The sequence below is a fragment of the Ranitomeya imitator genome, chromosome 2 (genome assembly GCF_032444005.1).
Source record: "Ranitomeya imitator isolate aRanImi1 chromosome 2, aRanImi1.pri, whole genome shotgun sequence".
Taxonomy (NCBI): domain Eukaryota; kingdom Metazoa; phylum Chordata; class Amphibia; order Anura; family Dendrobatidae; genus Ranitomeya; species Ranitomeya imitator.
Window position 1 is genome coordinate 325,182,754 of NC_091283.1, and position 14,636 is coordinate 325,197,389.

Consider the following 14,636-nt stretch of genomic DNA (forward strand, 5'->3'; position numbering starts at 1 on the left):
TTTACCCAATCTTCATCTCCTTCTGTAATAGAAAGTAATGAAGGATCTAAAAATTTTCCCAAAAAGTTGTGTCTTTAACCAAATATGTTTTGGATGTTCCAAACTTCCCTTTTGCGATCATATCATTTGTAATTTCACCTGAGCACACAGCCTTTTCTTCACCTTTTATCTCTATATTCCAGTATAACACATCTGTAGGATTACATTCCCATGTGCCTGTCTTATTATTGTGTACATAATCTCCTTGTAACTGTATAAACCCAGCCTTAGGTCCTGTGGTAGCATGTAATGTTATGTCAGTGTCATGTATGAAGTGTAACTCAATACAGCATTTTGCACCGTAACCCATGCAAATGTTTCCGGTAATATCTACTGAATTGTCCGGTATTTCTCTATCTATTAGGTTTTGTAGACTTGATCCTCTTGGTTTCTGTGAATGTAGAGTTCTTTTGAAAGGTTCATTCACTTCACTAGTGTTGGTTCCACGATGCAAATTATCTTCTGCATAGATCACAGTTGAAATAGTACATAGCAGCAGAAATGTGATTCCCATCAGATAGTAGCTTTTCCTGGGAAATGCTATCTTCTCCTGAAGGATTGGTGTTGATTCCCTTCCATCAAGGCCATGGTATTTAATATTCCAGCTCTTATTGGAATCCATTTCTTCCTAAAAGAAATGCAGTATCATTATTTTGCAATATACAGTTTGCATTGATCGACATGTACCCACACTCTCTGTTGTCTGCGGGTATTTTTAACCACATTAGATGCTCGTTGCATAAGAATCATAACTTGTCCCATGGTTTCAATAATCTCAAAGGGACCTTCCCAGTTACTTTCCCAAGGTCCATTCTTCCTGAAAGTTTTGATCATCACCTGAGCCCCTTTTTTGAATTTGGATTCATATGGTGGCTCCATTCTCTGCATTCTTGATGCAGCATGTGGAAGAATCATTTTTAAATTTTCCTGCAACAATTGCAACCATTTGGACCTTGCAACAGCATCTTTTTGAGGTGTGGACAAAAATGGTTCATGTGGAAAAACCAATGGCATTTTTCTTCCAGTCATTAGTTCAAAAGGAGTAAACTGAGTTGTGGAAGAAGTTGTTCCTCTCACACTCAACAATACAAAAGGTACGGCATCAACCCAAGTATTGCCTTTGTCCAATAGCATCTTGGCAATTCTGGATTTTATTGTTCTATTCATCCTTTCCACAATACCAGCAGACTGTGGATGGTAGGGTACATGGAACTGTTGTTGTACCCCTAGAATAGTACAAACGGCTTGCATGATTTTTCCTGTAAAGTGACTTACTCTATCGGAGGAGATCATCCTTGGGATCCCCCAAGTACAAAAGACATGGTTAACTAATGCTCTAGCTGTAGACAAAGCATCATCTTTTCTGACATGTAAAATTTCAACCCATTTAGAAAAAACATCTACTACCACCAATGCATACCTGTTATGAACTGGTGGTTTAGGAGCAACATAGGACAAGCTCTGAAGGAGGTGGTACCTCTACTGACCGCAGTTCCTAAGCTCAACACAACACCAGAAGTAGCCGTGGGATATTCCTGTCACTCCCTAGACACCTCGTCACAGCCTGAGAACTAACTACCCCTAAAGATAGAAACAGGAAAGCTATCTTGCCTCAGAGAAAATCCCCAAAGGATAGCTAGCCCCCCACAAGTAATGACGGTGAGTGGAGAGGGAAAAGACATACATAGAATGAAACCAGGATGTAGCATAGGAGGCCAGTCTAGCTAGATAGATAGGACAGGACGGAATACTGTGCGGTCAGTATTAAAAACTAAAAAAATCCACACAGAGTTTACAAAAATCTCCACACCTGACTAAAGGTGTGGAGGGTAAATCTGCTTCCCAGAGCTTCCAGCTTAATTGAATAAATCCATACTGACAAGCTGGACAAAACATAGAATGTACAGAAAAATAAAGTCCACAACATGTGGACCGAGAGAGCAAAGCAAGGACTTATCTTTGCTGAACTGGTCAGGATATCAGGGAAATCCAAGCTGAGATGTGAATCCAACCAGGAACCATTGACAAGTGGCAGTGGCTGAAGGGAAGAGCCAGGCATAAAAGCCGAGCAGAAAGACAATCAGTGGAAGCAGCTGCAGACTGCTAAATCCAAGGAGCAGCCATTCCACTTAAAACCACCGGAGGGTGCCCAAGAGCAGAACTCACAAAAGTGCCACTTACAACCACCGGAGGGAGCCCAAGAGCGGAATTCACAACAGTATCCCCCCTTGAGGAGGGGTCACCGAACCCTCACCAGAGCCCCCAGGCTGATCAGGACGAGCCAAGTGAAAAGCACGAACCAAATCGGCGGCATGGACATCGGAGGCAACAACCCAAGAGTTATCCTCCTGGCCATAACCCTTCCACTTGACAAGATACTGAAGCCTCCGCCTCGAAAAATGAGAATCCAAAATTTTCTCAACCTCATATTCCAACTCTCCTTCAGCCAACACCGGGGCAGGAGGATCAACCGAGGGAACAACGGGCACCACATATCTCCGCAACAAAGATCTATGGAAAACATTATGAATGGCAAAAGAGGCCGGAAGAGCCAAACGAAAAGACACCGAATTGATAATTTCAGAAATCTTATAAGGACCAATAAACCGAGGCTTAAACGTAGGGGAAGAAACCTTCATAGGAACATGACGAGAAGACAACCAAACCAAATCCCCCACACGAAGCCGGGGACCAACACACCGACGGCGGTTAGCAAAACGTTGAGCCTTTTCCTGAGACAACGTCAAATTGTCCACCACATGAGTCCAAATCTGCTGCAGCCTGTCCACCACAGAATCCACACCAGGACAATCAGAAGGCTCAACCTGCCCCAAAGAAAAACGAGGATGAAAACCAAAATTACAAAAGAAAGGTGAAACCAAAGTAGCCGAACTAGCCCTATTATTAAGGGCAAACTCAGCCAATGGCAAGAAAGCCACCCAATCATCCTGATCAGCAGACACAAAGCATCTCAAATAGGTTTCCAAGGTCTGATTAGTTCGCTCAGTTTGGCCATTTGTCTGAGGATGAAACGCCGAAGAAAAAAACAAATCAATGCCCATCCTAGCACAACAGGCCCGCCAAAACCTAGAGACAAACTGAGAACCTCTGTCAGACACAATATTCTCCGGAATGCCATGCAAACGAACCACATGCTGAAAAAACAATGGAACCAAATCTGAGGAGGAAGGCAACTTAGGCAAAGGTACCAGATGGACCATTTTAGAGAACCGGTCACAAACCACCCAGATAACAGACATCTTCTGGGAAACAGTTTCAAAACAAAAACCGACACTAAGGACGTAGCTAGAAGTGAAGAGATCCCTTCTATAGGACGTGCCTATTGCACTCCAGCAGGGATTAACAGGGGCAACACTCCCCAATACTATAAACCTACAAATTCAAGAGAGCATATTGCCCCATAGCAAATGAATATAATACACAAAATTACAATAAAAAATCAATAAGCTTTATTAGACAAAAAATTATATAACAAAAAAATACATATATGAGGATAAGGTGTATGATAAAAAACAGAACACACACATAGGAATGTGCACATACAGAAAAACAGGCGCAAAAATAAGCGCCGTATAGAATGATATATGCAAAGTGCAAATCTAGGGCTAAATAACACACACGTGTGTGCACCTATACTAGACAGTATTGTGAGGTAGCAGGGGAACCACAAAAGTGTGGCCCAATACAGAGGGGAGGCCCTGTAAATACAGATGCCTATCCACCATGCAAAACAGAATACATATATACACGTACTAAAAAAAGGTGCCAAGCAGCAGGGTAAATGTAACATAAATCCCTATCATGGGAATGAAACCCTAACCATATCGGCACCCATCTGTATTGCAACCTGCCCAGGTAAATGTACCGCAGTAAGAATGAACCCGCAGTCTATCTAGTGCTTACCCATGTTGTGCAAATTCCCAATGTGGGGTGTCCTTCCGATAGCCCCGATGCGCGTTTCGCGTATTTGGTGCTTCCTCGGGGGGCTGTGTGGTCACTACAGAGTTCCCGGTTTTTATATTGTTTGTGCAGCTGAAGCCGATTACCCGCAGCGATGTGCGGCGCATGTGGGCGGGTATAACAGCAAGCGCCACGCCACTTCCGGCTTTCCCAGCGGCGCCCAGAGCAGAGGGAAATCCCTCGTGACGTCAGTGTATCTCAGCGTCGCTGTACGGAAGCCTTCAGAAGCGCGGCGCTGCTAGAATTCCACCGCGCATGCGCACCACTGCGGTGGTCATTTTAGAAATGGCCAAAGCTCACTAGAACCAAGACATTTACAGGTAACAAGCAGAAGATATCATAGTAGCAGATAACATACGGCATAACCTTACACCCAAACTGGGTGAAAGTATCGCTGTACTAATAACTAGTGTTGAGCATTCCGATACCGCAAGTATCGGGTATCGGCCGATATTTGCGGTATCGGAATTCCGATACTGAATTCCGATACTTCCCGCGTATCGGATACCGGAATCGGAAGTTCCCAGAATTCAAATTGAACGCAGCAGCCAATGAGGAATGAATGAAAGTGTGGGCACATCCTGTTTAGCATGGTGGGCATGTAAGTACTGGCAAGGCTTGGATTGGCTGCTGAAATGATGTCACTCTGCACTATAAAAAAGCGCTGCCGCCATTTTGCGCTCACTCTGCTGTGATTTCAGTTAGGGACAGGACGCTGTGTTCTAACTGAGGGCCAGTTGAGCTTGCTAATTGCTTTATTTTCCTTTCCAAAGGCTAATTTAGCAAAACGCTGTGTGTTCTTCACTGTTCACCTTGCTCTTGCCTTGCAGCGCTGTTTTAACAGCGTTCTGCAAGGTCTCTGTGTGTGTGTGTGTGTGCAGCTCACTCTGTAGTCTGTGTGCAGCCATATACCCGGTTGTATTCAGCTCAGGGGGGGTTCACACTGCCTCACACAGTTGTTCTTTTTTGCTCTTAGTGCAGCCTGCTGCACATTTTTTCTCAAATTTCCTATTAGTGTTTTTCCACCAGTCTCCAGCTCTATTGTGGAAAAACACTACATAGGATAACCTAGAGGGGGGTTTTTGGGCCTTGCAGCGCCGTTTACGGCTGTCTGCACGGTCTCCGTGTGAGCCCAGCTCGCCCTGTAGTCTGTGTGCAGCCATAGCCGGTTGGATTCAGCTCAGGGTTCGTTACTGGCTCATACCTTGAGAAAAATTTTCCTTTTTTTCAAATAGTGCAGCCTGTTTAAAATTTGAAAAAAAAAATTCCTATTAGTGTCTTTCCACTCGTATCCAGCTAAATAGTGGAAAAACACTATATAGGATAACCTAGAGGAGGGTTTTTTGGCCTTGCAGCGCCGTTTACGGCTGTCTGCACGGTCTCCGTGTGAGCCCAGCTCGCCCTGTAGTCTGTGTGCAGCCATAGCCGGTTGGATTCAGCTCAGGGTTCGTTACTGGCTCATACCTTGAGAAAAATTTTCCTTTTTTTCAAATAGTGCAGCCTGTTTAAAATTTGAAAAAAAAATTCCTATTAGTGTCTTTCCACTCGTATCCAGCTAAATAGTGGAAAAACACTATATAGGATAACCTAGAGGAGGGTTTTTTGGCCTTGCAGCGCCGTTTACGGCTGTCTGCACGGTCTCCGTGTGAGCCCAGCTCGCCCTGTAGTCTGTGTGCAGCCATAGCCGGTTGGATTCAGCTCAGGGTTCGTTACTGGCTCATACCTTGAGAAAAATTTTCCTTTTTTTCAAATAGTGCAGCCTGTTTAAAATTTGAAAAAAAAAAAATTCCTATTAGTGTCTTTCCACCAGTCTCCAGCTCAATTGTGGAAAAACACTACATAGGATAACCTAGAGGGTTTTTTTGGGGCCTTGCAGCGCTGTTTACGGCTGTCTGCACGGTCTTTGTGTGAGCGCAGCTCGCCCTGTAGTCTGTGTGCAGCCATAGCCGGTTGGATTCAGCTCAGGGTGCGTTACTGCCTCATACCTTGAAAAACAATTTCCTTTTTTTCAAATAGTGCAGCCAGTTTAAAATTTGAAAAAAAAAATTCCTATTAGTGTCTTTCCACTTGTATCCAGCTAAATAGTGGAAAAACACTATATAGGATAACCTAGAGGAGGGTTTCTTGGCCTTGCAGCGCCGTTTACGGCTGTCTGCACGGTCTCCGTGTGATTTAAACTAGCTCTGTAGCCCGATCTGCACCAAAAAAAAGGTTAAGTTCACCAAACACAACTTACACTTGTGTAGGCCACATTTGAAAAATAATAAAGTTTAGTCCACAATTTACAACATTAGTGTTTCTTACACCTGTTAGGAGGAGCATTACAGGAATAAGCACACTAAGGCCTTAGTACTTTTCTGCTTATCTTTATCTGTCAACCAAGATGAAGAGGGCAGGGAGTAAGGCACGTGGGCGTGGGCGCGGAGCAGGGAGAGGAGCAGGGAGAGGACGTGGTGATTCTGTGCCTGCTGCGGGCGCCGGTGACTCGTCGTCACTTAGTTTCAGCAGGGAACAGTCCTTCATGCGCAGCTTTGTCGGAGAGCGCCGTGCACCGCTGCTGCGTGAAGACCAAATTGAAGCCGTTGTCGGGTGGATGGCAGCTAACGCCTCGGCATCGACTTCAGTTAGTGCCACATCCTCTCAGGCACAGAGCACTGGAGAGCAGCCATCTGTCTCTTCACCACCTGCCAAATTGGCCAGGCAGTCAGAGAGCCCAGGACAGGAGCCGTCTCTACTTCTGTTCTCTGAATCTCTTGGCTTGGAAACAGGGGGCCAGCCAAGCAGCATTGGAGAAATGGAAGAAGAGGCAGTGTGCAGTGATGCCCAACACCTTTTTCTCTCTGACTCTGAAGAGGCAGGTGGGCCAGTGCCTCCGGTGACCACAGCGCAGTACGCATCTGATGATGAAACTCAGGTGCCGCTTTCTCGTGCGTACTGTGCTGCTGAGACTACCCAGGAGGAGCAGTTGGTGGCAGAGGGTAGTGGAGATGATGAGGTCCTTGACCCATCGTGGCGTGAGGAACAGGAAGGTGGTGGGAGCAGCTCAGAGGAAGAGCTTCCTCTTACGGGCCAAAGAGGGAGAGGGAGGGGGAAGACTGCGGAGCCTGTAGCCTCCACTTTGGCACCCGTTAGGAGCCTGTCTCTTTCCAAAGCCAAAAAGGGCGCTCCCAAGACTTGCAGTGCCTGGTCCTTTTTTGACACAGTTGCAGATGACATTTGTTTTGTCAAATGCAAGCTGTGTCATCATAAAGTAAAAAGAGGGAAAAATGTCAGCAACCTCAATACCACAAATATGTGGAAACATGTGCGGACCAGGCACGCGGTGGAGTTACAGAAACACACTGAAGATGTAGGCCAACCAACAGCGGCAGCTACCACCTCTTCAGCTCGTGTTGCCTCTTCCTCCAGCTCACGCACAGCTGGTTTGGCTTCCTCCCAGAGACCTTGTGTAATTCCACCCACAGCACCACCTTCCCAGTCATCCTCACACTCCCAGTCTACTCTACAGCCATCGGTAGTACAGGCATGGGAGAAAAGGCGGGCATTCTCGGCCAACCACCCCCGAGCACAGGCTCTGAATGCAGGCATTGCCAAACTGTTGTCCCTGGAAATGCTCTCGTTCAGGCTGGTGGAGACTGACAGCTTCCGTGACTTGATGGCATTGGCAGTCCCACAGTACAAGGTGCCCAGCCGCTTTTACTTCAGCAGGCAGGCTGTCCCTGCCCTGCACAGGCATGTTGAGGCAAACATAAAACATGCGCTACTGAACGCCGTCAGTAGCAAGGTCCACCTCACCACCGATGCGTGGACCAGTCAGCATGGACAGGGGCGATATGTTTCCCTCACTGCCCATTGGGTTAATGTTGTTGAGCCAGATACAGATCGTGCGAGTGGCGCAGGACGTGTCCTGCCCACTCCAAGGATTGCAGGAATCCAGTCTGTACGCATCGACTCCTCCTCTTACACCAGTTCCTCTGATTCCTCTCTGCAGGATCCGTCACAGTCCACCCCCACATGGACCCGTGAACGTTTACCTATGACCGACATGAGCACAGCCGTGGCCAAACGTCAGCAGGCCGTCTTGAAACTAGTTTCATTGGGGCATCGAAGCCACACAGCGCAGGAGCTCTGGAATGCCATAAAGCAGGAGAGCGATGTGTGGTTACTGCCAGCGAATCTCCAGCCAGGCATGGTAGTGTGTGACAATGGCCGAAATCTGGTGGCAGCTTTGGCCCTTGGCAACCTCACTCACATCCCATGTCTGGCACATGTGCTCAATTTGGTTGTGCAGAGTTTTCTGAGGGACTATCCGGATCCTGATGCCCTGCTGCACAAGGTCCGCCTAGAGTGTGCTCACTTGCGGCGTTCCAGCTTGGCCAGATCCCGCATTGCTGCTCTGCAGCGCCGATTCCGCCTTCCGGAACACCGCATCATATGTGACCTACCTACCCGGTGGAATTCCACGTTACATATGTTGGAGCGGTTGTGTGAGCAGCAGCAAGCAGTTATGGAGTACCAGCTGCATCAGGCGCAAAGAAGTCGCAGTCAGCGCCGATCAGACTTCACAACCACAGAGTGGGCCACTATGAAGGACGTCTGCCAGGTTTTGCGTCCTTTTGATTATTCCACGCGGATGGCAAGTGCAGATGATGCACTAGTCAGCATGACTGTCCCCCTTATCTGCCTGCTTCAGCAAACTTTGCAAGGGTTAAGGGATGATGTGGTGGAAGAGGTGGAGGATGAGGAGTCACCTTTTCCATCAGCTTCTGGAGAGTCAGCGCCACGTGGTTCCTCACAAAGGGGTACGCAGGGGCCAATTTGTGAGGAGGATGAGGAGGAGTCAATGGAGGAGGAAGAGCTCCGTCCAGAGGAGGGAGCGACACAATTGTCCAGTGGTCAGTGTGTACAGCGAGGGTGGGGTGATGACGAGCGGGCAGAGATCATGTCTCAAGCAGGGGACAGCGTTTCTGGGCCGGTTGGCACTCTGCAGCACATGGTGGATTTCATGCTGCAGTGCCTGAGAAACGACCGCCGCATCGACCACATTCTCAACATGCCTGATTATTGGGTGTTCACCCTCCTCGATCCTCGCTACCGGGACAACGTCCAAAACCTCATCCCTGCGTTGACCCGGGAGCGTAAATTGCGGGAGTACCACGACACACTGGTGAATTCCATCATCTTCTCCTGTCCAACTGAGAGGAGTGCTGCTAGTGCTTTACAAAGCAGCACAGTGCGTCGAGGCAGTGGGGGAGGCTCTGCCCAAAGAGGGAGCAGAAGCAGTGCCTCTGCCCAAGGCAAGCCCAGTATGGCACAACTCTGGCACACTTTTGTGTGCCCGCCCCAAATGTCTACACCATCACCGGCGGCTCCAGTCAGCAGGAGGCAACGGTTCCGTCAGATGGTGACAGACTACATGGCTTGCCCTCTTACTGTACTCCCAGACGGCTCTTCCCCGTTCAAGTTTTGGGTCTCTAAGCTGGATACATGGCCAGAGCTAAGCCAGTATGCATTGGAGGTGCTGGCTTGCCCTGCGGCTAGTGTCTTATCGGAACGTGTCTTTAGTGCCGCAGGTGGTGTACTAACAGACCGTCGCATGCGACTATCCTCCGATAACGTTGACCGGCTTACTTTCCTGAAAATGAACCAGGCCTGGATCTCGCAGGAATTTGCCACTCCTCTGCCTGATTAAGTAATTGGGTGTCATCCAGGTCTCCTGCTGTGTTCATCTTTCTACCACCTGAACTGCTATTCCTGGGCTCCAACACCGCCAGTTGCGGCTCAGAAGTGCAGGCTGCACAGTAAAAACATACGACCCAGTGTTATTGGGTTTCAGTAACGTCAGCTGATCCCCAGCTGTGTAGCCGGCAATGTGTCCTGCGACCGCCACGCTGGCACAACAACCTAAATGTAAGGGAACCTGTCCCCCCCCCCCCCCGTCGTTTGTTACTGAAAGAGCCATCTTGTGCAGCAGTAATGCTGCGCAAGGAAAAGGTAGCTCTTTTTTTTTAGCTCTTTGCACACGCAGAACTTAACACTTATAAAATGTGTTCACTGATACCGTTATACCGTCCCGGAGCTGGGACTTTCCTTCGTAATGTGACGCAGCACAGCCGTCATTCCTACCCCCTTGGTGCCATGCGCTGCCTCCTCAGCGTTGTTTTAAGCTGTCACGGAGCCTGCGCTGTTCTGTTATCCCTTGGGCATGCCCTATTTGCGCTGCCTGTCTTCTGACATAATTTGGTGTCAGGCTGGCTGCGCCTGTGCGGCCGCGGTGCCCGAGATCCCGCCTCGCAGTGTCTTCTGATTGAGTCACACTGCGGGCCTGGGATCCATGGGCATGCGCAGTGCATATCTTCCCCTCGGGCTCTCGCTCATTTCCCTCCGCCTTCTTTAGACTGTGCGCCGTCAGCTGATCCCTAGCATGCCACGGCCGTGACACCGCACAGTCTGAAGAAGAGGGAAGGAGGGGAGTGAGAGTCGAGGTTATGCACTGTGCATGCCCATGGTTCCAAGGCCCGCAGTGGGATTACGTTAGATGAGACTGCGAGGTGGGATCTGGAGCAGCGTGGACGCACAGGCACTGACAGCCTGACACCAAATTATGTCAGAAGACAGGCAGCGCTAATTGGGCATGGCCAAGGGCTAACAGAACAGCGCAGGCTCCGTGACAGCTTAAAACAACGCTGAGGAGGCAGCGCACGGCATCAAGGGGATAGGAATGACAGCTGTGCTGTGTCCCATTACGAAGGAAATTCGCACCTCCGGAACGGTTTAACGGTATAAAGGGACACATTTTTAGTGTTTACTTCGGTGTTTGCAAGGAGCATAATTAAAAGAGCAACCTTTTCCTTTTGCATCCTTAATGCTGCACAACATGGCTCTTTCAGCTACAAACGTCTTGGGGGGGGGGGTTAAAGGTTTCCTTTCAACTTGCTCCAATCAGGCTTCGGCCTACACTCTGTTCCTCTGCTCCTCCTGCTGTCCCTGGGCTCTAACACCGCCAGTTGGTGCCTGGAAGTGCTGTGTGCACAGTCAACAGTCGCTCCTCTGTTATTGGGGTTCAGTAACGTCAGCTGATCCCCAGCTGTGTGTGCGGCAATACCTCCAATCTGCTCCTCCTGCTGTCCCTGGGCTCTAACACCGCCAGTTGGTGCCTGGAAGTGCTGTGTGCACAGTCAACAGTCGCTCCTCTGTTATTGGGGTTCAGTAACGTCAGCTGATCCCCAGCTGTGTGTGCGGCAATACCTCCAATCTGCTCCTCCTGCTGTCCCTGGGCTCTAACACCGCCAGTTGGTGCCTGGAAGTGCTGTGTGCACAGTCAACAGTCGCTCCTCTGTTATTGGGGTTCAGTAACGTCAGCTGATCCCCAGCTGTGTATCCGGCAACGTGTCATGCGACCGCCACGCTGGCACAACTAAAATGTAAGGGGACCTGTCCCCCCCCCCCCTAGGCGTTTGTTACTGAAAGAGCCACCATGTGCAGCACTAATACTGCACAAGGGAAAGGTCGCTCTTGAAATTATGCTCCTTGCAAACGCTGAACTACACACTCATGTAATGTGTCCCCTCACACCGTCCAACCGTCCCGGAGGTGGGACTTTCCTTTGTAATGTGACGCAGCACAGCCGTCATTGCTACCCCCTTGGCACCGTGCGCTGCCTCCTTAGCGTTGTTTGATTCCGTCATGGACCCTGCGCTGTTATGTTATCCCTTGGCCATGCACAGTTTGCGCTGCCCGTCCTCTGACATCATTTGTTGTCGTCCTGGCTGCGCCTGTGCGTCCACGCTGCCCGAAATCACACCTCGCAGTGTCGTCTAATGTGATCCCACAGTGGGCCTGGTATCCATGGCCATGCGCAGTGCATATACTAGCCTCTCACTCCCCTTCTTCACGCTTCTTCAGACTAGGCGGCGTCAGCTGATCCCTAATAGCATGCCACGGCCGTGACGCCGCACAGTCTGAAAAAGCAGGAAGGAGGTGAGTGAGAGGCGATGATATGCACTGCGCATGCCCATGGATCCCTGGCCCGCAGTGGGACTACATTAGATGACACTGCAAGGTTGGATCTCGGGCAGCTTGGACGCACAGGCACTGCCAGCCTGACACCTACATGATGCCAGAAGACGGGCACCGCTAACTGTGCATGGCCAAGGGATAACATTACAGTGCGGGCTCCGTGACAGAACCAAACAACGTTGAGGAGGTGGTGCCCGGCACCAAGGGGGTTGGAATGACGGCTGTGCTGTGTCACATTACAAAGGAAAGTCCCACTTCCGGGATGGTTTGACGGTGTGAGGGGACACATTATATGAGTGTGTACTTCAGCGTTTGCAAGGAGCATAATTTTCGGAGCCACCATTTTCCATGTGCAGTATTACTGCTGTACAAGATGGCTCTTTCAGCAACAAATGCCTGGGGGGGGGGGGGGGTTAAAGGTTCCCTTTCAACTTGCTCCACTGCAGGCTTCGGCCTACACTCTGCTCCTCTTTGATTCCCTGGGTTTCAACACTGTCAGTTGCCACCTGGAAGTGTTGTCTACACAGAAAAAACACTAGGTGATGTGTCAGTGGGGTTCAGCACCGCCAGCTGTTCCCCTGCTGTGTAGTCGGCAACGTGTCCAGCACAAGCCACGCTGGCACAACAGAACAAAAGCTGCCACCAGTGCAGGCTTCGGCCTACACTCTGCTCCTCTCCTCCTCCTGCTGACCCTGGGCTCAAACACCGCTAGTTTTTGCCCGGAAGTGCTAGCTGCACAGAGAAAAACACCAGCCAATGTGTTAGTGGGGTTCAGCAACGCCAGCTGTTCCCCTGCTGTGTAGCCGGCAACGTGACCTGCAAACGCCATGCAGGCACAGGAACTGAAATTAAAAGGGAACCTGGCCCCACCCCCCCAGGTGTTTCTATGTATAACAGCCACCTAGTACAGCAGTACTGCTGCATTTGTACAAGGTGGCTGACTTTTTCTCCTTGCCCACGTGTAACTCAACACGTACAAAATGTGTCTCATTGAGACCATTCCACTGTCCCTGAGGTGTGACTTTCCTTTGTAATGATACGCAGCACCCCCCTTGGTAGCGTTTCCCGTCTTTTGTCATCATGGTTAGCTGGCTGCGCCTGTGCATCCGCCCTGCTAGAAACAACGCCCCTCGTTGTCATATTTATTTTGTCAGCGAGGGTGTGGTTTATGGGCACGAGCAGTGCATATGTTCGCCTGTCTTAACTCATCTCCTTCTGCCTTCTTCAGACTGTGCGGCCTCCTGGCCGTGGTAGGCGATAAGGGATCAGCTGAGGCCGCCCAGTCTGGAGCAGGTGTAAGGACATGTGTAAGCGGCAAACCTATTTACTGCACAAGGCCACGAATCCCAGCCACGCAGTGTGATTTTTTGAAAACACACTGTGGGTCTGGGATTCATGTCCATCGCTAACCGCAACGGCCGACATGAAATGAGGTCAGAAGACAGGAAGCGCTCACAGCGCATGGCCAAGGGATCACAATAGCGCAGACTCCTGTACAGCAAATAACAACGCTCAGGAAGCTGCGCCCAGTACCTAGGTGCAAATTTTGACACCTGTGCTGCGTCTCGTTAAAAAGACAAGTCACGCCTCCACAACTGTTTGACAGTATAATGGGCTAAATAGTGTACGTGTTTTAGCCAGCGTGTGCAAGGAGCAAAACAAATAGAGCAACCTTTTACTTGTGCAGCATTAATGCTGCACAAGGTGTGGCTCTTGTACCTTGCAACACCTGAGGGGGGGGTTAAAGGTAACCTTTGAAATTGGTTCAACTAGGCTTCGGCCTACACTCTGCTCCTCTACTCCTCCTGCTGACCCTGGGCTCAAACACCGCTAGTTTTAGCCCGGAAATGCTAGCTGCACAGAGAAAAACACCAGCCAATGTGTTAGTGGGGTTCAGCACCGCCAGCTGTTCCCCTGCTGTGTAGTCGGCAACGTGTCCAGCACAAGCCACGCTGGCACAACAGAACAAAAGCTGCCACCAGTGCAGGCTTCGGCCTACACTTTGCTCCTCTCCTCCTCCTGCTGACCCTGGGCTCAAACAACGCCAGTTTCTGCCCGGACATGCTAGCTGCACAGAGAAAAACACCAGCCAATGTGTTAGTGGGGTTCAGCACCGCCAGCTGTTCCCCCGCTGTGTAGCCGGCATCGTGTCCAGCACAAGCCACGCTGGCACAACCGACCAAAAGCTGCCACCAGTGCAGGCTTCGGCCTACACTTTGCTCCTCTCCTCCTCCTCCTGCTGACCCTGGGCTCTAACACCGCTAGTTTTTGCCCGGACATGCAATCTGCACAGAGAAAAACACCAGTCAATGTGTCAGTGGGGTTCAGCAACGCCAGCTGTTCCCCTGCTGTGTAGCTTGCAACGTGACCTGCAAACGCCACGCAGGCACATGAACTGAAATTGAAGGGAGCCTGCCCCCCACCCACAGGTGTTTCTATGTATATCAGCCACCTTGTACAGCAGTACTGCTGCATTTGTACAAGGTGGCTGACTTTTTCTCCTTGCCCACGTGGAACTCAACACGTACAAAATGTGTCTCATTAGAGACCATTACAATGTCCCTGAGGTGTGACTTTCCTTTGTAATGACACGCAGC